The sequence below is a fragment of the Giraffa tippelskirchi genome, chromosome 1, assembly GCF_054371585.1.
Source record: "Giraffa tippelskirchi isolate mGirTip1 chromosome 1, T2T-mGirTip1v1.2.pri, whole genome shotgun sequence".
In the NCBI taxonomy this organism is placed as follows: domain Eukaryota; kingdom Metazoa; phylum Chordata; class Mammalia; order Artiodactyla; family Giraffidae; genus Giraffa; species Giraffa tippelskirchi.
The window spans coordinates 204872200-204895019 of record NC_137275.1 but is presented as its reverse complement, the minus strand read 5'-3'; the positions used below and the strand labels follow the sequence as shown (position 1 = coordinate 204895019).

General features: G+C 40.9%; 1 long non-coding RNA gene across 1 annotated transcript in view; it reads left to right on the top strand.

Annotated features, from left to right (window-relative positions):
• The first annotated feature begins 7609 nt into the window (after positions 1–7609).
• LOC145539070 (uncharacterized) overlaps positions 7610–22820 on the top strand; it is a 62775-nt gene continuing 47564 nt past the window's right edge. Inside the window, exon 1 of the long non-coding RNA XR_014077554.1 lies at positions 7610–7700. This is a non-coding gene — a long non-coding RNA (uncharacterized LOC145539070). The remainder of the gene's footprint in view (positions 7701–22820) is intronic.

Here is a 22820-nt window from a genome sequence, read left to right as displayed (position 1 = left end):
ATCTCATGGACAGAGGAGCCTGGCAGGCTACAGTCCATAGGGTCGCAAAGAGTCAGACACAACTAAAGTGACAGCATGCACGCATGCACATGCACACACATGCTTGTGTATATGGTCAAGCTAGTCACTCATTAGGTGTTGAGTGTATGATGATGGTGGAGATAGAGGTCCAGACTTTGAGAGCTCAGAGTGGACACTGTCAGCATAAATGGCCTGATTTAAGTGTGACGTAGGGAAAACAGGTGAGTGGCTGAGGACAGCATTCTGGAGAGCATGTCCTCAGTGCTCCTTTCTTAGAGATGAGCTGAGTGAGCCAGGAGGAGGCACCAGGGTGGGTGCCCATGTGCACAAGAGCACAGAGGCTGGGAGCTGCTCACCATTGCCAGGAGCAGGGTGCCCCATGGCTGCAAGCAAGTGGAGACCATGCTGGGAGGGAAAGGGTCAGGAGAACTGCTCAGCCCTTGACAGTGCAGACTGCACTGGACTGAAAAGGAGGGTTCATTGTGTCCCCAGAGGTATCCTACCATCTCCTGCTGGAGCTCCCACTCCCATCCTGCAATCTAAAAAAAAGAAGAGTTGAGAGCCAGCAAAAAGAACACCCCCAAATCCAAAAAGTATTTGGTCATGGATGGACATTGAAACCTCTTAGTCCAGCTTGCAAAGCCTTCCTGTCCTGAGCCCCCAACCCTTGTACGTTATGGCTGGTGTGGACCGGCTTCCACTTCAGCCCCTGAGGCTCTCACTCACCATTGAGCTACCCATCTGCATGGCAGCCCCCAAGGATGTCCTCCCCTGGGAGCAATGCCACAAGGCAGGCTTGGATGGGGAGGAAGAGACAGACACCCAAGGGCCCTAGATCACTCCTGTACATTCTCCTGTTGTCACTTCCCCTTTCTGGTTGGTGTTAGGTTCTGTGGTGACACCATCCCCAGACCCTCTCCCTTCCTCTCTATACCCAACTCCAACTCACGCTTAGGACTGAGGTCCAAGGTCATCTCTCGAGGAAGTGTCTTCCTGGATCCTGAGGTACAGATACACACAGTACTTTGTGCCTTGCACACATCCCAATTTAAATTATAGTTCTAAAGCTACAATTACTCATTCACTGATGAGGTCTAAGTTCTAAGAAGAGTGTCTGGTGCCCTATAGAAACCCAGCTGAGTGTGGGGTTACGTTCCCAGGTAGCACTCCTGTAGAGCACTCTTGCACTTGGGTGAGAGCTGGAGCATCCTTATCTTGTGCACAGGGACCTAGTGCACATTTGCTCACTGAGGACCACATCAATGGTGTCTCATTCTAGATGGTTGCTAAAGAGAAAACATCCTTCATCCCACGATCTGCCCTCTGGACACCAGACGGGCTAGAGGAAAGCTGGTCACTTCTCTTGGCATCACCTGAGGCAGCTTCAGGCTGGTGGGGCCAGAATTGAGGCTTGTGTGCATGACCTGGGCTGTCAGTCAGGACTATCCACGTGTGCCCTGAGCTTCCTCACTCCATGTCTGCAGTGTTCCCAATGTGAATGGGGAGGGAGAGAGATCCTGGCTTTGGACATCAAAACATTCCTTCCTCTGTATTTTACCCCCAAGGCAGGCATCAAGATCTGCCTAGGTTCAAGGAAAATAGGGTGGTTCAAGAAAACATAGACTCCATCTCTTTTTTTAACATTGTGGCAAAATACGCATAACATCAACTTTATCATCATCATCATCATTTTTGTGTACGGTTCAGTGGCATTAAGTACATTCACATTGTTGTACAGCCGTCACCACTATCCATGTCTAGAACTCTTTTCATCTTCCTAAATGGAAACTCCACAGCCATTAAACACTAACTCCTCCAGGCTTGGGCTCACCTCTTGCTAGGAGCAGTGGGTTCTGAAAGCACCACTGTGGCTGTTTTTGAGAAATACAATCTACCTCAAATAATCTAGATTTCAAGGTGCGGTCAGGAACCATATATAACATGGGTATTTCCCCGCTGTGAGTCTTGCCCTACTCAATGAAGAGTTACGGTCCATGGCTTTCTCTCTGTTGATACCCAGTTCTCTCATGCTGGGTTCCTGGTATCTCAGATGCTCAGTCTTTTCATCTTTAGAAAGAGAAGGTAATGTATATGCTCCCTTCCAGTTATAAAATTCTGTGGTTCTCTATCTCCATCCCATCTTAAACTGCAAAACATTCTTGAAGTATCTTTTGTGCTTTAATATTTTAAATCCTGGAACATGAGGTCTTTCTCTCATTAAGGACCCTTTTCAGAAGTTGTTCTTATTACAATGCTTAGAGCAGAGATTCACCGGGCAGGGAAGAGCGGGGTTCTGACAGCTGCTGTGTGCATTGCTTTGTTTGGCCGTGTAATGTCAACTCCACTAACTGGGTTAATAAGGGCAAGGTGCAGGCCACCAAGAACCTTGCCATTGGAAGTTTTACTGTGACCTTAGCCATCTCCTTTAGAGCCAGAGCTTCAAAGAGGAGACAGAGATAAAGGAAAGAAGGTTCCCAAGACTGAAGAGGCCACAGTATCCACTTTATTCACTGACTTAGTGTCCATCACTCTCCTTTTAGGGGCAGCCGATTGGGAAATGCACATGTCCCTCTGCCTCTAGGTCTGACTGTCACTTCATGTGCCAAAATTCATATGAAAATATCATCTTTCAGAGAGAAATATGAAGCTTCCTTTAAAACAAATCAGTCGTGCTTTCAAACCTTTAGAATCTAAAAAATAGCATTAAGTGAGAAGAGGTGAAATATGAAATAGATTTACCATTTCTGAAATAAATACATTTCCATGCTGACAGCAACCCAGATCTAGCTCTCCACACAAAGATCAAAAATAGAAGTGGAAAGGTTCTGAAGCAGCTTTGGAAATGATCGTGTAAAAAATTGTGAGTCGACTTTTCTGTGAAATTGATTTTCTTTGAAAGGGAAAATATAACTTTCCTTAAAAGTTTATTATTTTTTTATACTCAGTCAGAGTCCCCATGACCCAGCATCCTGTCCTGCATTTATTTTTTTAAAGAGAGACTTCAGTTCATCTGGGATTTAAAGCAGAGTAGCTGAACTGAGCTGGGAGAAAACAGATTTATTATGGGCTTCATTATTTCTGCTTTATGGGAAACCCCCCTCTACTGTAACTTCAGAGTAAGGGACATGGATGAAGAGCCTTGTGCAAAAGATACACACTTTCTGGGGGAGGGGGGATAGTATTTGGAATGTCTCATTCTAGAACCAGAGCCTCCTAACAAATCCCCTTCCCACCTGCTTTGGATGCTGTGAGGTGAAGAAAGTCCTCCTGTAGCTGTTGAGTTTCTGGGACACTCTGCAGGGAAACTTTGCTGCAAGAAACTGGACCAGACCTTATGCAGTCACTGCATCTAAATTATAAACCGACTAAAAGATTACATCAAGCCTCTTGCCAGTCAGCGCACACACACCCCTGGTTTAAGCCGGCTCTCTGTGAACCTGCCTGGGGTCAGTGTAGTAAGAGTGAGGCCCCATTCAAGTTCCCAGAACCCATGCCTTTGGGCTCAGACGGCTGGTAAAAGGTTGACAATCTAAAGTCTCCCCGGATCCTGGAACATAAACACTGCATAATAAGAATTTTTTTAAAAAGATGGTTTCCATCATTTTCCCAGCTGTCGGAGTTAATGGGCTGCTTCTCTGAGAACCAGAGAGATTATCTATAAGAGGAGATACAGATGGCCAAGTGTGACCCCCAGGGGACACAGCGCTGGGCCTTTTGGCACAGCTGTTTCCTGATTCACTTCTCTTCTTCAGTAAACACTTCTGTGAGCTGCTGGTTTGGAAGAAGAACTGGACTGTTGGAAACCCTTTGATGTGCGGGCAGAAAGAAGCTGGACTTGGAATTCAGTGACTTCAAACACTAGGTTGAAGAACTTCTCCAATTCCAGCAGAGCTCAGGGATTGAAAAACTGAAAGCAGGACTTGGCCTGTGAACTGGGTCTGGGATTTTGTGTGGAAAAGCCCCAAACCCCATGCCTCTACTCTAGTCCACCTCATCCTCCGCCAGAATATTCTTGTCTAAAAGAATAAGCGGTTTATCTGGGGCCGGTTCTAATGGAAACATTTCCATTTGGGGTTTCCATAATTATAGGCCGGGTTCTCTGTTGTAATATTCCCATGAAGGGATTGAAGTCTAAACATGAAAAGAGATCTTGGAAGTGCCTGGGAACCAGGACTTGTGACAAGAGTGAAGTGGAAGTGTCTTTGTTCAAGCTCCCTGTGTTGGAAGCTTGTTCTGGGAAGCAGAAAATGGTCCTGATATAAAAGCCACTCCTGGTGAGGTTAGAATCAAGGCTGGGAGAGGGTCTTATCTGCAAGTATGATTTGGGTGTTATCATGATGCATTTCACCTTAAGCTGGCATCAGGGTAGAAGCAGGCATGCCTGCCGTTCAAGGCTGAATGGCCAGGAACTGAGTTAGTTACCCTTGTGACTGAGTGCTGGGTTGGCACCTGTAAATTGTTTGGGGGAGGTGATACTTCCCTGATTTTGCACCTATACAAAAAGGTCCATAGGCAAATACTGTGCAAGGGGGCCCCCAGTCAACGGTGGTTCCCTTTCTGCAGTTTTCACCTCCCGTATCAGACTCTGAGTGTCAGATATAACTTAGCATAAACACACAGGACACAGAGCACAATTTCCTGCTCTTTTGCCTTCTTGCTATAACATAGTCTCAGAAGTATTTTTCTTTTTGTGAATCTGCTACAAAAGATCAATGAACCCATTCTCCTATCCAGGGAATCCAGCACCTCTGCTAGCCTAGAGGAATGGAGATTTGTTCTGCTTTCTGCAGTCAGGGCCCGGAGACCTCTGGTGGCAAGCAGATTAGAGCGTTAGCTGTGGCAGGTCGGTGGAAAGTGATGCCAGTGGGTATCAACATCAGCAGGCTGCAAAGCAGAGCATTCACAAGCCTGAGGAGCTTTCAGGTCAGATGCTCTCAGGTTACATGTTATGATTCCAACACTTTTCCTTCACTGGTGCAGAAAGTGAGGTTTAAAGACTTGATTTGCTCACATGTAGGAAACAGCCATGAATCATTCCCAAATGCTCACCCCTCTACCCCCAGCCTGTCTCTCTCTGTTTCTCTCCATCTTTCTCTCTCTCTCTGTCCCTCACCTCCACCACCCACCTATTGCACATTCCAAGTTTGGGATTCTTGGTGGAAGACCATGAAGGCAGCCCCCACCACCCCATTCTTTGCCCTGGGAAATGGGACTGGAAACCAGCAAATCTCTGGTTCTCCCCTCACGAAAATAACGGGAGCTATTTTAGCAGAGCATGAGGAAGAAGAGTCCTGTACTGCTCCTGAATTCCTCGTCCACAGCATGGTTTGTGGTTTCAGCTCACCATCCCCACCATGACTATGCAGAAGGCCAGCACAGGTGCAGAAGGCAGTGCCAACCCTGGCATCTCAGCAGCCCTGACCCCCTATCTTGTGCCTAGTTTGTATTTAACCCTGTTACCTATCTGGATTGGCCAATGGGCATGCAGAGGGGTAGGACACTATTAGTCGCTCAGTTGTGTCTGACTCTTTGCGACCCCATGGACTGTAGCCCACCAGTCTCCTCTGTCCATGGAATTCTCCAGGCAAGAATCATGGAGTTGGTAGCCATTCCTTTCTCCAGGGGATCTTCCCGACCCAGGGGTCGAACCCTGGTCTCATCATGTCTCCTGCACTGGCAGGAGGGTTCTTTACCTCTAGTGCCACCTAGGAGAATGATTTTACCTCCTGAAACACCAGGTAAGCCCCTTTCACTTTTTCTTTTCACCTGCATGCATCGGCCAATGGGCAGGGGAGTGGGGTGGGGTGGGGGTGGAGTAGGACTCTATCTGGGGCAGCCCCGAGGTCTGTAGAAATGATAAACCAGATTCATATGGGAAAACAGTTGCCCATACAAACTTAATGCTGATTCAAACATTAATTCTGCCAAAACAAGTCTAACGAATAAACAAATGGGAACACTCGGTGCCACTGCCCTCTAAACTCAAAGCTTCCTGTCTTTGACAAGTTGTAAAACACCAAAAGAGGTCTAACTCAACAATTTACAGTCATTTTCAGAACAGATAAGATTCCATTTTAATGATGCTTACAGGATACGAGATTTTTTTGGAAAACTTTTAATTCTGAAATAATTATAACTTCCCAGGCAGTTACAAAAACAATAGAGCGATGCCACATGCACTCTTCACCCAGGTTCCCTTGAAGGTTATGTAGTATGAAACCACAGTTCGTATCAAAACCAGGAAACTGACACTGGTACCATGTACAAGGGGCTTCCCTGGTAACACAGCTGGGAAAGAATCCGCCTGCAACGCGGAAGACTTGAATTAGATTCCTGGGTTGGAAATTTCCCTGGGGGAGGGATAGTCTACCCACTCCAGTATTCTTGGGCTTCCCTGGTGGCTCAGATGGTAGAGAATCCACCTGCAATGAGGAAGACGGGTTTGACCCCTGGGTTGGGGAGATCCCCTGGAGGAGGGCATGGCACTCCAGTACTCTTGCCTGGAGAATTCCCATGGGTAGAAGAGCCTGGCTGGCTACAGTCCACAGGGTCACAAAGAGTAGGCCATGACTGAGCAACTAAGCACAGCACAGAAGAACACAGATAGATTTATATGTTATATATTTAACATCATGTGCTTTTTTACCATCTGTATCCTCCTCAGTCTGTTCATGCCTTTTGCTCATATTTTATTGTATTATTTGCTTTTGTTTTTAATGTGAATTTCAAGAGTTCTCTACATTTTCTATGTACAAGTCTTTTGTCGGATATGTGCCTTGCAGTTCTCTCTCCCTATCTGTAGGTTGTCTTTTCATCCTCTTCACCTGGGTTTTTGCAGACAAAGTCCTTATTGTTGAGAAAGTCAGATTCCCTGAGCTTTTCCTCTGATGGGTTGTGTTTTTGGTGTCATGTCCATTCACCACCCCTCGGCCTTGAAGATTTTTTCCCATGTTTTTTCCTAAACGTTTCATAGCTTTATGTTTTATGTTTAAACCTATTACCCATTTTGAGTTATGGTGTATATAATGTGTGAGGTTTAAAGTTTTTTTCTCCCATATTCTATAAACATTGTATTGTATGTGTGTGCTCAGTCATATCCAACTCTTCGTGACCCCGTGGACTGTAGCCCACTAGGACCGTGGTCCTCTGTCCATGGGATTTTCCAGGCAAGAATACTGGAGTGGATTGCTGTTTCCTACTCCAGGGGATCTTCCTAATCCAGGGACTGAACCCATGTCTCTTGTGTCTCCCACATTGGCAGGTGGATTCTTTACCACTAGCACCATGTGGGAAGCTGCCTTTTTTGGCCTATGAGTGTCCAATTTCTCCAGCACCATTTGTTGAAAATACTGAAATATAGGACATTTAAAAAATCATTTTGTCATTTTACATATGAACACAGATGTGAAATTGCATTTCTCTGAGGTGGTTTTTGACAGTGAACAGCCCCTTTGGGAAAGCTTTGGCCCCCCAAAATTCAGATACAAGTTTTTATGTCTATGTTTCCTGGGGCCTTGGTTTGGTTGTTGAGCAGATTTCCTGTTGTGGTCATCTGGTACTGGGTGATGCCAAAATTAAAGCTATCTCTGTATTCAATGCCATCAACACTCAACCAGCTACTTCAACAAACACAGGACCCAGAAAGTCTTTTGAAAATGTATGGAGTGGGTGCGCAGAAGGTATGTCTATATTTAGAGTGCTAGGGCTTTGAATCCAGAGGAAAAAAATATAAACACATTGACTGGATGAGTGAATGACTGAGAGTTAAAGTTATTCAACTTGATCTGTACAGATCATTTTCTAGTACATGAATTAAGTTTATGAGGCTACAATTTTCACTGCATTCTTTATAAGGAGGTTGAACAAAATTTTCCCTCTCACATCAAAATAAGAATGCTTTTCTCTTCCTGTTTGGAAGTACTGGTATCTGGGTATTCATTTTATGTCTGGGCTCAATCTAGATTGAAAGTAATGAGAATGGGAGTTTTTGTTTCCCTGGTCTCTCAGAATCTTCAGGGGTCTTACCTGTGAGAGTGAGGTTCTGTTTCCTTGTCAACCACAGCAGGCGTACATAATGATCTGATTACTTCATCCAGTTATTTTGTTTTCATATTTGTGCCCTTTTGGGGGTGAAGTCTTGGGAGCTGGGATAGATGAGCTACAAGACTGAGTGCTGTTGGTTGTAAGGAGACAATTTCTGTGGATACTTGGTCTGTGCCTGTATCCAGCCTCTCACCATCATCTGATCTCCACCTTAGGTCAGAGTGGAGCATGCAGGCAGGGAAGGCTTGAAGCTCCATGCCTGGTGTGGAGTGTAGGCTGGGGCATAAGACATTAGAGAGGATCTTCTGGAGGACACTGATACTGGCTGTTCTTCAGCAAATCACTCAGTGAACATCGAGAGCATGCCTGCACTCTGCAATTTCATCTTAAGAACACTGACTAGGAGGATATTAAAAGAATAGTTTCAATAGTTGATAGAAAGAATTCTATCAAACTGCCCAGTGCTCACTATAGCCATCATTGAATGACCTGAGTGCCTGCTCTTCATCTGGGCTGTGTGGGACACAAGGACACTGCTAGGGGGCTTTTTCCACTTGAGTGTGTGCATGCTAAGTCACTTCAGTTGTGTCTGACTTTTTGCGGCCCTGTGGACTGTAGCCTGCCTGGCTCCTCTGTCTGTGGGATTCTCCAGGCAATAATACTGGAGCGGGTTAACATGCCCTCCTCCAGGGGAACTTCCCAAACCTGCTTCTATTATGTCTCCTGCATTGGCAGGTGGGTTCTTTACCACTAGTGCCACTTAGGAAGCCCTTTTCCATCTTATCTCCCTCTATTACTTTATTTTTTTCAATATAAAAGTATTTATTTTAATTGGAGGCTAATTACTTTACAATATTGTAGTGGTTTTGCAACACATTGACATGAATCCACCACGGGTGTACATGTGTTCCCCATCCTGAATCATTACTTTAAAACCTAAAAGAGTGCTAAGAACCCGGAGACCATCAATGAATGATTTTTTAATTTAGAAGAAACTATCAACACAAGTGGTATAAATAATACTGTAATACTTTAGGGAAGGGAGAAATGTTTCTGGTGTGGTATGCGCAGGAAAGCTTTCCCATATTAGGGACACTTATATGGGACCCTGAAGGAAGTGTGTAAATTAAATGGGAAGTCCTTCTTTCCCTGGGACTTTGCAAGTCTCCAGAAACCTCTCCATAATGTTGGCCCTGGACCGCCACTCTATGGGAGCCAGCACTCAAGGGTTAAACAGCAGAGAGCCTGATTATATAAAATGAGTTCCAGATTTAGGACAAAATCTGAACTAATACATCCCATGCTGTATTCCCTGGGAAACTGAAGAGAAAAAAAGGTGAATTCCATCTGGTAGTGCTGGGGAAAGTTCCCTCAGAGAGAGATCAGCAAATGGGGGGCAAGGGGTAGCTGGGTAAGAAAGTCATTATCATGACATTTCAAACTTACAGTTCCAAATCTAGAGCAGATGGAGATTGTTAGGTTGCATTTCTGAGCCAGATTATAAATGGCACTAATCAGCTTGAGGTAGCCTTGGCATTTCCTGAAGACTCCATGGCAGCCTGACTGGTGGACATTCAACATTCCATTGCAAAGAGCTGCATCAGACCCTGCTATTCAGAGCAATTAAAATTACAAGGCAAGCTTGGAAGAGTAGATTAAAATGATCTGTCTGCTATTTATGAGAAATTCACTTCAAATTCAATAATTATAGATAGGTTGAAAGTAAAAGAATGGAAAAACATGCCAAAAGAATATCAATTTAAAAAGAGGCATGAGTGACCGTATTAATAGCCAATAATATAGACTCCAGAGCAAAGAAAATAAAAACAGAGGGGAACATTACATAAAGATAAAAGGAAGACATAATTCTAAATATGTATGCAAAAAACAACAGAGCTTCAAAATACATGTATCAAAAACTGATAGAACTAAAGGAGAAATAGATAAAGCCAAAATTATGATTGGGAACTTCAATGTCCACTTCTTCTCAACTAATAGAACTACTGGAGAGAAAATCAGTAAGGAAATAGATATGAAAAATAGGATCTACCAACAGGATCTAATTGGCATATATAGAACACTCCATCCAATGGCAGAAGAATACATATCTTTTCTCAAATTCTCGCGAATATTCACAAAGATAGACTGTATCTTGGACCAAAAAGCAATATTAAAACATTTAAAATAATTGGAATCATACAGAATGTATTATGTGGGCATAATGGAATCAAGCTAGTAATCAATAACACAGACAAAAGGAAAAATCCCTAAACATATGGAAATGAAACAATATGTTTCTGAATAACCCATGGATTAAAAAGGTAGTCTCAAAGGAATTTCTTTTTAAAAAGTAGAACCAAATGATGAATTACATTTAAAAAAAATATGAAAATATGTAGGGTATAATTAAAACTGTTTAGCGGAAACTTAACACTACACGCTTACATGAGAAAAGAGAAAGTCTCATATCTAAATGTAAGTTCACACCTCAAGACTGAAAAAGAAAAGCAAAATGACCTGAAAGCAAGTAGAAGAGAGGAAATAATAATGTTCCGAGTAGAAACCGATGAAACTGAAGATAGGAAAACACTAGAGAAAACTAATAAAATTAAAGATTGATTCTTTAAAAAAATTAATAAAATTGATAAAAGTTTAGCAAGAGATTGCACCAATATCAGGAATGAAATGGGACTACCACTAAAAATCCTATAATCATTAAAAAGGACTATAAGGATAACAAAGAAATACTATGAATAACTTTATATTTGTAAATTTGAATATTTAGAATATTGGAATAGTTAGAAGAAATGGAGCAATTCCTTGAAAACCTAAAGCTGCCAAAGAGCAACCGAAATGAAACAAAGAATCTGAATAGTTCTATCAGTTCAGTTCAGTCACTCAATTGTGGACTGCAGCACATCAGGCTTCCCTGTTCATCACCAACTCCCCAGAGCTTGCTCAAACTCAAGTTCTATAATGATTTAATAAGTTGAATTCATAATTGAAAGCTCTCCTGAAAAAGAAATCTCTAGGCCAATGTGTTCCCTGTTGAATTCTACTAAATACTTAGATGAATTAATGAATTAACATAATTTTAATACAAATACTTCCAGAAAGCAGAGGGAACACTTCCTAAATTCATTTGATTAGGTCAGTTAGATACCAAAATCAGAGAATGTCACTGCTGAGCCAGAGCTTCTGTGTGAAACAAGTCTGGGTCAGGCTACAACCCTTAGGCCTTCCTGTCTAGTAAGAGATATGTTTTCAAATATACAAGATGATGCTGTCTGTGCTGCTGGGCAACTTCCTGAGAAGCAGGCACATGAGAGCTGAGGGGTGGGAGTGGAGGGCAGCACTTTTCCAGCTCACGTTTATGATTAGATTAGATACCAAAATCAGAGAATGATGGTTCAAAAATGGAAAAACTATAGAACAATATCTTTCATGAATTTACTATAACAAAGTATTAGCAAACTAAATTCAGCACTGTATAAAAAATTATATACTATGAACAAGTGGGATTTATATGTGTGAAAGTTTGGTTCAATGTTCTAAAATAAATATAATTCACCATACCAACTAGGCAAAGAAGCAAAATCATATGATAATATCAACTGACACAAATCCCACACCAATTTATGATAAAAACTCTTTCTCAGAAAGATTAGGATATAGAGGAACTAACTCAAATGGGTACAGAATAATTATGCAAAAGCTACAGTTCACACTATTCCTTATGATAGGAGACTAAATGCTGTCTCCTGAAAACTGAGAGGCAAAAATGTTCGCTCTCACTATGCTTATTCTTTATAGTACTGGGAATTATAGACACTGTAAATGGCAAGGACAAGAAAAGGCACACCAACTCTAAAGGAAGAATAAAATCATGATTTGCAGGTGACATGGTTGTCTATATATCTATATATAATGTATTTTGTAGATAAAAAATCTACAAAAAACTTCTAGAATTAATAAATGAGTTAAGTAGCATTGCCAGAGTAACATGCAAGACTCAACTGCATTTATATAATAACAATGACTTCAGAAAACATAATCTAAAAATACCACTTTCAATCACTGAAAAAAATGAAGTACTTAGGTATAAATCTGGGCTTCCCAGGTGGTGTTAGTGGTAAAGAACCCTCTTGCCAATGCAGGAGACATAAGAAACTCAGGTTCTATCTCTGGGTCAGGAAGATCCCCTGAAGAAGGGCGTGGCAATCCACTCCGGTATTCTTGCCTGGAGAATCCCACAGACAGAGGAGCCTGGTGGCTACAGTCCATGGGTCACAAAGAGTCAGACACGACTGAGTGACTTAACACACACAGGTATAAATCTAATAAAATATGTATAGAACGTGTATACTAAAAAATATGAAGTGCTGGTGACAGAAACCAAGAAGATTTAATTAAATGATAAGTCATTGTTTTAATGATGTGAAAGACTCAACATACTGGTAGTAAATATGCCAATTATCCTTAAGTTGATCATAGATTTAATGCAATTCTAATTGAAATCTCAGCAAGGTTTCTTATAGATACAGATCTGAACAGCACTATCAACTAACTTGACCTAATGTCCATCTGCAAAACACTATGTTCAAAAGTAGGAGAATACACAATCTTTTCAAATGTCGGTAGATAATTTGCCACCTTCTGGGTCATAATAGTCTCAAATTTAAAATAAAGAACATTCTGAACATTCTTAATTCTTTGATTCTTAAATAAAATCAAAGAACATTCTGTCACTATAGTGCAATTAAATAAAACATTAACAACAGAAATATATCTTTAATCCCCAAATATGTGGAAACTAAGCAACACACTTTTATATAACCTGTGGATCAGGAATAAATCAAAGTGGAAATTAGAAAATATTTTGAGGTGAATTAAAATGAAACTAAGCTATCTTAAAATTTATAGTATGAGGTAAAACAGTGCTAAATCTGTATTAGATACAAGATCTCATCAAAGATCTAAGTTTCTACTTTAAGGAAGTAGGAAAAGAAGGACAAATTAAGGTGAAGAAAGAAGAGAGGAAGATAAGAACAGAAATCAATGATATAGAAAACAAGAACAATAGAGAAAAATCAAATTCATCTGGTTTTTAGAGAATATCAATAAAATTAATAATTTAATAGCCTGACCAATTAGAAAAAAAAGAGAAAGATAAAATCAAGAACAACAGAAATTAAAGAGTCTATCACTAAGATCCTACAGACACTAAGAAAACTTTAGCAATATTATGAACAACTTTATGCCAAAAAATTCAATGATTCAGATGAAACAGACAAATTCTTTGAAACAGACAAACTAATAAAATTCATCCAATAAGAAGCAGATAACTTTAATAATCCTATGACTATTAAAGAAATAGAATCTGTAGTTAAAAACCTTTCTCACACACACACAAAAATCCATTTAAGCCAACACGGCTTCATTTGTGAGTGCTTCTAAACATTTCAGGAAGAATGTCAGTTCCACACAGACTCTTCCAAAGAAAGGAGGAGGAACATTTCCTGACCCACTCTGTGAGTAGAGCATTACACTCATATCTAAACTAGACAAAGATATTACAAGATAACTACAAACATTTCTCATAAACATGAAGATTAAAAAGTTAGCAAAGAGAAGACAACGAGAAAGAATAATACCTATGGAACACAGGTGGGTTAATTTTTTTTTTTAAATGTAATTCAGTACATCACCAGAATTGAAAAGGAGCCATATGGTCATCTCAGTTGATGCCAAAAAAGCATGTAATAAAACCCCAAATCCATTTATTTTACTTTTAAAATGTGGAAACATAACCAAAAAAGCATTCACAAGAAGTTTTACAGATTGCATTATGCTTAGTGGTAAAAGTTGGGATTCTTTCTCCCTAAGATCAGTATCTAGGCAAAGGTATTTTCTGTCACCATTTTTATTTATCGTTGTACTAAAGATTCTAGTCAGTAAGGTAAGGCAAAAACAAAACAGGACTGAAATCATACAGACTGAAAATGAAGAAATAGAGCTGTGTCTATAAGCATCTGACATGATTGTCTATACAGAAGATTCCAAGGAATATAAAAAACACTAGTGAGTTTAGCAACCTAGAGAGTTCAGCACAATTGCAGGTTAAACGTTCAACATAAGAAGTTAACCATGTTTCTGTATAGTTGTTGTGTCGTTCAGTTACTCAGTCACGTCTGACTCTTTGAGACTCTATGGAACTATAGCACGCCAGGCTCCTCTGTCCTCCACCATCTCTCAGAGTTTGCTCAAATTCACGTCCGTTGAGTCAGTGATGCTATCTCACCACCTCATTCTCTGCCAGCCCCTTCTTTTGCCTTCAATCTTTCCCAGCAGCAGGGTCTTTTCCAATGAGTCAGCTCTTGCCATCAGGTGACCAAAGTTTTGGAGCTTCAGCCTCAGCATTAGTCCTTCCAATGAGTATTCAGGGTTGATTTCCTTTAAGATTGACTGGTTTGATCTCTTTGCAGTCCAAGGGACTCTCAAGAGTCTTCTCCAACACCACAATTTGAAAGCATCAGTTCTTCAGCATTCAGTCTTTTTATGATCCAACTCTCACATCCTCACATGACTACTGGAAAAACCATAGCTTTGACTAGACAGACCTTTGTTGGCAAAGTGATGTCTCTGCTTTTTAATATACTATCTAAGTTTGTCAGAGTTTTCCTTTCAAGGAGCAAGCATCTTTTAATTTCATGGATGTAGTCACTATCCGTAGTGATTTTAGAGCCCAAGAAAAGAAAATCTGTCACAACTTCCACTTTTTACCCTTCTAGTTGCCTACATTAAATTTAAGAATTTGTTGTTGTTTAGTCACTAAGTCATATCTGCCTCTTTTGTGACCCCATGGACTGTAGCCTGCCAGGCTCCTCTGCCCATGGGATTTTCCAGGCAAGAATACTGGAGTGGGTTGCCATTTCCTTCTCCAGGGAATCATCCTGACCCAGAAGGGAACCTATGTCCCTTGCATTGGCAAGTGGATTCTTTACAAATGAACCACCTGGAAAACTCTAAATTTAAGAATATATACTAATGAAAAATACCATTAAAGAGTTTAAAAGGCCTACCCCAGATTTGGAGATATTTGCAACACCTGCAAGTGATAAAGTCTCATATCCAGAAAATACAGATTTTCCCCAAATCAAGTATTGGTACATAAGCCAACTAAGTAATCGTGCTCTGTGATGACCTAGAGGGGTAGGATGGAGGGAAGGAGGTCCAAGAAGGAGGATCGATCTATCTATCTATCTATCTATCTATCTATCTATAGCTGATTCACTTCATTGCATGGCAGAAACTAAGACAACACTGTAAGGCAATTGCATTCCAATTTTAAAAAAGATGTTCTTTATCAAGTTGAGGAAGTTCTTCTCTGTTCCTAATGTGCTGAGCATCTTTATCACAAACAAATATTGAATTTTGCTAATTTTTTTCTGTATAAATTGATAGATCATATGATTTTTATTTTTTAGCCTTTGAATGTGGTGGATTACATTTATTTATTTTCCAGTGTGAAAGCAGTCTTGCATAAGTCCTTCTTGGTCATGGAATAAAATTCTTTCTATACATTGTTGCATTTTATTTGCTAATATTTTATTGACTTTTGTATCTATGTTCAAATAAAGATATAGGTGAAATATCAGCCTATATTTTTTCTGTCTTGCAATGTGTTCATCTGATTTTGGTATTAGAGTAGTGCTGACCAAATAGAAGGAATGAGGATGTTTTCCCTCTGCTTCTGTTTTCTAGAAGAGATTGTAAAGAAATGGTATAACTTTTTTCCTTAAATCTCTGGTAGGATTCAACATTGAACCCATTTGGGGCTGGTGCTTTCTCTTTGAGAGGTTATTGACTATTGATTCATTCTCTTTAACAGATGCAAGTCCATTCAAATGATCTATTTCTCTTCCCGTGAGTTTTTGTTTTTCAAGAAATTGATCCATTTCATCCAAGTTATCAAATTTGTAGTTATATAGCTGTTCATTGTATCCCTTGATTAAGTTTTTAATGTACATGGGATCTTTAGTGATGATCCCTCTTTAATTTTTGATAATGGTAACATATCTTTTATCTTTTCTTCACTTGATTATCCTGGTGAGAGCTTTATCAATTTTATTGATTTTTAAAAAGAATCAGGGTTTTCTTCATTGATTTTTCTCTGTCTTTTTTAATGGTCAATTTCCTTGACTTCTGCTCTAATATTTATATCTTCCTTTTTCCTTGCTTTTGACTTGTAAGTGCAGCAACACAACACATTTCTAAATAATCCATGGATCAAAGAGTAAACCTCCAAGTAAAGTTTTGAAAATATAGAACCAAATGATGAATGAAAATGAAAATATAGCATATAAAACCTATATAGAATGTGCCTTAACTACTGAGAGGAAAATTTACAGCCATAAATACTTACATTAGAAATGAGGAAAGATTTCAAAACAATAATTTAAGTTTCTACTTCAAGAACCTGAGAAACAAAAAGGGGAAAAAAGCAGGCAGAAGGAAGGAAACAATACAGTTACTCTACGGGAGAGGGCGAGGGCGGGAGGAAAGGGGAGAATGGCACTGAAGCATGTAAACTATCATATGTGAAACAACTTGCCAGTCCAGGTTCGATGCATGATACAGGGTGCTCGGGGCTGGTGCACTGGGATGACCCAGAGGGATGGGATGGGGAGGGAGGTGGGAGAGGCATTCTGGATGGGGAACACATGTACACCCATGGCGGATTCATGTCAATGTATGTCAAAACCAATACAATATTGTAAAGTAAAAAATAGATAAATAAATAAATTTAAACAACAACAACAACAAAAAAGAAAATAGGAAAACAAAGCAAACTCAATGAAACAAAAACTAGTTCCTTAAGAAATCAATAAAATTGATAAACCACTAGTAAGATTAACAAAATAAAAAGAAGACACAAATCATCAATGTCAGGAATGAAATACGGTATGTCACTACAGATTCTACAGTCATTAAAAGAATAATAAAGGAATACTATGAATAAGTTTACACTTATAAGTTTAGTAACTTAAATGAATCAATTCCTCAAAAACCTCAGTTACCAAAACTCAACCAAGATGAAACAGATAATCTGAATAGTCTTATAAACATTCAGTTCAGTTCAGTCGCTCGTTCGTGTCTGACTCTTTGCGACCCTTGGACTGCCGCTCGCCAAGCTTCCCTGTCCATCACCAACTCCCAGAGCCTGCTCAAACTCATATCCCTAGAGTCGGTGATGCCATCCAACCATCTCATCCTCTGTCATTAAGAAATTGAATTTGTAATTAAAACTCTCCTGAAAATAAAATTACCCATGTAACAGCAGTTTTTCTGCAAAGGGTCTCAGATACCAATGCTATTTTTTTCCATATAAGTTAAGGAAATGGGACTTTCAGTTTACCAGATTTAGCACTGATGAGTGAATTTCATCCACAAACAGATTATGGATGTCTAAAAAGATATGAAAACATGATTCACATTTCCATTTATAGTTAGGTAATTTCTCCTTCACTTAGCTCTTTACACTGAGTAAAATGCACTATTTTTAATTTCATTCTTTTCATAATGATAATTTAGCAGGTTTTCTCATCACCTACTGTCCTTGTTTTCAGGAGATGTTTACTTTCTTCAGAGGTCCTTGTGTCAAAGGGGCAGTTTTAGTCATATGCCTTTGCAGTCCTCCCACTCGCCCAATGTCTGGGATATAGCAGACATTCCATAATTCCTGCTCACTTGAGGATTTCAAGTGATTAATGCAAAAGTATTTAGTGTTGTCACTGCACAGAAGAAAACAATGTCTCCAAGGTTGCAGGTAGCTCAGTGGAGGAGAAAGAAAGAGTAAAAACATCCCATGAATCAAGAGACAGAAAGGAATGTGTCATGGCTTTTTATCCCCTTTTTATTGAGATATAGGCTTTTCTGGTGGCTCAGATAAGAATCTATCTACAATGTAGGGGACCTGGGTTGCATCCCTGGGAAGACCTGGGAAGATCCCCTGGAGAAGGGAACGGCTACCCACTCCAGTATTCTGGCCTGGAGAATTCCATGGACAGAGGAGCCTGGCAGGCTACAGTCCATGGGATCACAAAGAGTTGGACACGACTGAGTGACTTTCACTTTCACTTATTGAGATATACTTGATTTACAGTGGATGACAGAGGATGAGATGGTTGGATGGCATCAGTAACTCAATGGATATGAGTTTGAGCAAGCTCCAGGAGATGGTAAAGGACAGAGAAGCTTGGCATAGTGCAGTCCCTGGGGTCACAAAGAGTCAGACACAACTGAGTGACTGAGCAACAACAACAGTGTTATATATATAAGCTTAGGGTGTACAATGTAGTGATTCACAATTTTTAAAGGTTAATTTTTATAATTATTTTTATAAATTTATAGTTATTATAAAACATTTGCTATATTCCCTGTGCTATACAATATATCCTTACAGTATAACTGTTTTATACATAATAGGTTGTATCTCTTAATTCCCTAACCCTAACTTGCCATTCCTCCCTTCCCTCTCCCATGGTGACCACTAGTTTATATCTCTGAGTCTGTTTCTGCTTTTTATATTCACTGGTTTGTTTTCTTTTTTCAGATTCCACATGTAAGTGATATCATACACTATTTGTCTTTCTCTGTCTTCCTCTGGAGCTAGTGCAGTCTCACTGGGTAGGTGAAGTCAGGGTACAGGAGACCCCAGGGCTGGTGCTCACACACTGGTGGGTGTAATCAGGTCCTGGGCTAGAGCCAACTCATTGACAGGCACAGCTGGACCCTGGAGTCTGGCTGCAGGGCCTGAGTGCCCTGCTGGTGGGTGGGCCTGTTTCCTGACATACCTGGTGGCAAGATACGTGGTGTCCTGGAGCTTGTGTTGTCCTGCCGGTGTGCGAGGCTGGGACCCAGCCTGTCCCAGGTCAGGATCTAGCCTGTTGGTGGGTTGGCTGGGTCCATAGGCGGTGGCGCTACAGATGTGTGTGCTTATGCTTAGTCACTGTCATGTCCTACTCTTTGTGACCCCATGGCTCCTCTGTCAATGGGATTTCCCAGGCAAAAATACTAGAGTGAGTTGCCATGCCCTTCTCCAGGGGATCTTACTTACTCAGGAATCAAATCAGGGTCTTCTGCATTGCAGGCAGATTCTTTACCAGCTGAGTTATCAGGGAAGCCTCCAGATGTCCTGCTGCTCATATCCATCCACTCAGTGATGTTGGGTGCTGGTCCTGAGGCTAGAACAGGCTCACTGATGGATGGAAACAGGGATGCTGGAGATGGTTTCTGCCGAACTGGTGTGTGGAGCTGGGTCCTGGCATCTCTGGTGGCCTGGACTGTGTCTGGGGGTGGGCTCAGGGGGGTCTTAAAGCAAACTGTATTCAGGTAGGTGGAACTGTATGCCCATTCAGTTAGTTGCTTGGCTTGAGTGTTCTAATGCCAGTGCTCACAGGCTGTCGGGCAGCAGTGAGGATGGGTCTTGAGGATAATCTAGAGGGAGGATTCAAAAATGATGCTTTCCAGCACCAGAGTCCACACGGTAGAAGGGGCTCTCCAAAATGGCTGCCGCTAGTGACTTTGTTCCCAGGTTGAGTCACAGTTTCTTCCTGCCTCTCTGAGAGACTCTCCAAGGTCAGCAAATAGGTCCAACCCAGGCTGCTTTAAAATTTTGCTTCTTCCCTTGGCCCCTGAACCTATGAGATTTTGTGTGCACCACTTGAGAGTTGAGTCTCCATTTCCCCCCAGCCCTCTAGGACTCCTGAAAGTAAGCCCTGCTGGCCTGAAAGCCAAATCTTTGGGGGGCTTGTCTTCCCAGTGCAGTATCCATGGGCTGAGAGCCCAATGGGGGGCTCAGAATGCTCACTCTTTTGGGAGAGCCTTTGTTTGCAGTTATAATTGCCTTCCCATTCATGAGTCGCCCACTTGGGGGTATCAGTTCAGTTAAGTTCAGTCGCTCAGTTGTGTCCGACTCTTTGCAACCCCATGGACTGCAGCTCACCAGGCCTCCCTGTCCATCACCAACTCCTGCAGTTTACTCAAATTCATGTCCATTGAGTCGGTGATGCCATCCAATCTTCTCATCCTCCGTTGTCCCCTTCTCTCACCTTCAATCTTACCCAGCATCAGGGTCTTTTCCAATGAGTCAGCTCTTCACATCAGGTGGCCAAAGTATTGAAGTTTCAGCTTCAGCATCAGTCCTTCCAATGAATATTCAGGACTGATTTCCTTTAGGATGGACTGGTTGGATCTCCTTGCAGTCCAAGGGACTCTCAAGAGTCTTCTCCAACACCATAGTTCAAAAGCATCAATTCTTCGGTGCTCAGCTTTCTTATAGTCCAACTCTCACATCCATACATGGCTACTGGAAAAGCCATAGCCTTGACTAGACGTACCTTTGTTGGCAAACTAATGTCTCTGCTTTTTAATATGCTGTCTAGGTTGGTCATAACTTTTCTTCCAAGGAGCAAGCATCTTTTAATTTCATGGCTGCAGTCACCATCTGCAGTGATTTTGGAGCCCCCAAAAATAAAGCCTGTCACTGTTTCCACTGCTTCCGTATCTATTTGTCATGAAGTGATGGGACCAGATGCCATGATCTTAGTTTTCTGAATGTTGAGTTTTAAGCCAAGTTTTTCACTCTCCTCATTCAGTTTCATCAAGAGGCTCTTTAGTTCTTCTTTGCTTTTTGCCATAAAGGTGGTGTCATCTGCATACCTGAGGTTATTGATATTTCTCCTAGAAATCTTGATTCCAGCTTGTGCTTCATCCAGCCCAGTGTTTTTCATGATGTACTCTGCATATAAGCTAAATAAGCAGGGTAATAATATACAGCCTTGACGTACTCCTTTCCCCGTTTGGAACTAGTCTGTTGTTTCATGTCCAGTTTTAACTGTTGCTTCCTGACCTGCATGCAGATTTCTGAAGAGGCAGGTCAGGTGGTCTGGTATTCCCTTCTCTTGAAGAATTTTCCACAGTTTGTTGTGATCCACACAGTCAAAAGTTTTGGCATAGTCATATGCCAACTTGGGGGTATGGGACTTGACTATATCATGAGTCCACCCTTCCTGCTCATCTCATTGTGGTTCCTTCTCTGTATTTTTAGTTATAGATCTTTTCTTGTAGTTTCCAGTCTTTTTCATCAATGATTGTTCCATAAATAGTTGTAATTTTGGTGTGAGGAGATAAGCTCAGGGTCTTTCTACTCTCCATCTTGTCTGATCACTCATGTCACGGCTTTTAAAAATAAACTGTAGGTAATAATGGTTTCCCTAGTGGCTCAGATGATAAAGGATCTGCCTGCAATGTAGGAGACCCAGATTTGATCCCTGGATCATGAAGATCCCTTGGAGAAGGGAATGGCAACCCACTCCAGTATTCTTGCCTGGAGAATTCCATGGACAGAGGAGCATGGCGGGTTACAGTTCATGAAGTCACAAAGAGTCAGACATGACTGAGTGACTAACACACACACACACACGATGCTGATTTAGTTCTTCTTTTTAAAAGTCTTCCATTTATGCATCTTAAAACTACAGAATAATATAGCCTATAAAATTTAAATCTTCAACAAAGAGTTAAAAAGATTAAAACAAATTGCTGTCAGAAGACAGGAAGCAGCATTATAAAAATATCCCTCTATTTTTTCTCATACATAGTATTTATTTTATTAGTCCTACTATTAAATACTACTTGTTACCATTATTTACGAGTCCTATTGCTGTTTTGTTTAAACAATAGCATTTATGTAGCAACAATAAAAATATAGAATAATATACTATTTCAAATAAAAACCTATATGTTATGTTAAAGTCATAGATGTGAATAACTATTTATTATGTTATATCATATGGGGTGTTAGGGCCTGGTATGGCTGTGTACTGGGATTGCTTTCTAAAAAGTTACTCTATTCACAGTGTGAACTCTGAGCACTAGTGAGCGGTCTGTGCACAGAGCTGCCTGCCTCAGGGTGTCAGAGCTTAAAGGGAGTGAGGAGGGTCCTGAGCAGGGCAAGGGCAAATTGGACAGGCATAAAGGTGAGCCTGCATGTTTGTGTGTACTACAAAGGGCTAAGGAGAGCATCTCACAGGCTTTTGGGAATGGGAAAAGGCACTGTGTACTTGCTCCCTTCCAAGGGGAGGCAGAATGGAGACCAGGGACTCATTTCTATAGGGGTGTTAGCTTGTTATAAAAGTAGAACATGCCTCAGACCAGCCTATGTCATTAGGAAAGGAAAAAATCTTCAGACGTCACATATTTAGAAGAAATGGAAATGTTAAAGTTGATGAATGGAAGGCAAAAGAACTATTGTTTCCCAGTATATGCAATGAAGGAATGCTAGTAACCTACATTCCTGTACTAAGAAGGGGGTAAATGAAAATTTGATGTAGGAAAAAATACTGAAACCCTTTTTTCAGAAATAAACAGGTCTTGAAGAAGTCTAAGGAAAAGATTTGCTTTTCTTAATGCCAGATTTCTCTCCTGCAGACATTACACATACAAGGAAGATTTTTTTAAAAAAATTGAAAGAAAGAAAGAATGACGAGCACCATTGTTTAGCAATTCAGAAACTAGCTGCTGATGAAAGTCACCCATGAGCATATAAACATGCACACCCATGAAGAGAGAATGGGCTGGTTAATAACAACCAAATAGCAAGGACACAATGGTTACAGCCTGGAAACCCAGATATCTGTTAGCAGAGACAAATAAACAATGGCACATCCATGTAAAGGAACTCAACACAGTCA